The sequence below is a fragment of the Conger conger genome, chromosome 7 (assembly GCF_963514075.1).
Source record: "Conger conger chromosome 7, fConCon1.1, whole genome shotgun sequence".
Classification (NCBI taxonomy): domain Eukaryota; kingdom Metazoa; phylum Chordata; class Actinopteri; order Anguilliformes; family Congridae; genus Conger; species Conger conger.
Genome location: NC_083766.1, coordinates 50,635,259 through 50,637,158, shown reverse-complemented (window position 1 = coordinate 50,637,158; position 1,900 = coordinate 50,635,259).

Genomic DNA, 1,900 nt, shown 5'->3' with positions numbered 1-1,900 from the left:
TTAGGTGTACAAAAATAAACTAAGGAAAGGTATAAAAAAGAAAGTAAAAGGTGATAAAAGAGATGTAAAATAACTACAAATAAAATGTGTAGAAAGCAGTGCTTTATGAAGGAGCACAGTGAGAGGCTAATGCACCTAGTCGATGCATAATAGACGGGCAGATGGAAAGACCAAGCCCCCGACTCGCTGCTCTTTGCCATTAAGAGCCACGGGACCCATAGTGACTGTTTGTGGAGCCCACGTATGTTCAGCCACAATGTTGGTTTAAGGGCCCATAAGGGTCTAAGGGTCTGTATTCTAGTGATGGAAATGAAAATCCTAACATTACTGAAAATGAGGTACATGTAATTGCCCCTTTAATCATGACTTCAGTTTATTCTCAGTTATGTCATGCAAACCTCTTTGCCAACACTAAAAATAAATTCTGCATGAAAACGAGAAATAAAATGTGGAGCTGGATAAACAGGTTGGCGTTGTTGTTTCATGAAGATGGTCAAGTTTGTAAATGTATTAAATTAAGATCTGCGCACCCCAGCAAAGAGGTCCCTGTTCACATAAATGAAACATTCTGTTCCATACCGGTTTTAAATAAAACATATGAGTAGTTAATTAATGCCAGCAGAGTGTTGGACCAGTAGAGTTTCAGGCCTTTTGATCTTAATCTCCATAAGCTTTATTGCTAAACAAGCCAGAGAAACCTGTTGTCCAAGTCTGACACCATTTTTGCTGAATTCCAGCTTTGAATATTGCCCTCAGTTTGAAATCATCAGTTTGAACTGTAATGGGGTTAGATCTGTGTATTTGTACCCTGTAAATGGCCCTGAAAACATCTTTTTTGATAATCAAGATATCCTTTTCTTTGGTGTCCCTCACTTTTCTGTCCACTGAAGCTGGTGTGACTCAAGTCTTCACTCAGCTAATTATAGAGAAAACAGCCAGTCTTACTTGAGATTTTAAGCATAGACCCCAGACAGTTACCATCAGTGACAGGTGAATGCTTGCTGAACAGAATGAAGTGAATCCTGTCAGTATTGATCATGCTAACCGGTTCTGAATACATCCTATTGGAGGGGTCTCCTGCAAAATGAGACCAGGTGTCCCAGTGGGTCTAGCCTGAATGAAAGACTTCAATTTGCTCATGGTCTCCAGAGGCATTATAATTGGCTCATTCATTAGGATCACACAACCAGAGAAGGCAAATCCTCTCCCCTCCCACACCTCCAGGTACTCCACATTTAGTATGTGGGCCAGTGTGTCCCCAAGGTGTAGCGGATGCTTCCGGTGATTGAAAATCAGGCTTTTTCAATGGGGGCATCACACTGTAACACAGCATTCACTATGATTGCATACTAGTTGTTGCATACTGAAAAGCAAGTTTTGTTTTACATTATATGCTGAATTGTTTTTAATTATTATTCTAGAAACTGCATACAGAGCTGTAACTTAAAATAATAAAAAATGAATTCACTATGTGTGACATTTGTTTCAGTGGTGCACAGTGACTATATCATACGACTGATTATTTGTTTCCAATAGTATTACATCTGCATTATAGGTAGGCTGGAGCTAGAATATAAAGTGGAATCCACATTCAAGGCCCAAAAGATGATACAAAGAAGTCCACCTGCTACCTTTCATTACTCAATATTAAGGTAACGTTCGTGCAGACTGAACAGCATACCTTATATTTGCCATTCGGCAGGAATGCGCGTCCATGTGGAAGGACTGGACCTGATGTGCGTCGCGGACAGCGGGGTGGCGCGCACGGCATGCTAACGCAGGTTTTTTCCCCACATGATTGGTTCACTGCTTCAGGAGGTCCCACCTTCTCGTCATAGCTACTCTCTGTTATTGGTGCTTGTGAAAATTAAGCGGCTTTCAAAGGATCGCGAGAAAGGGA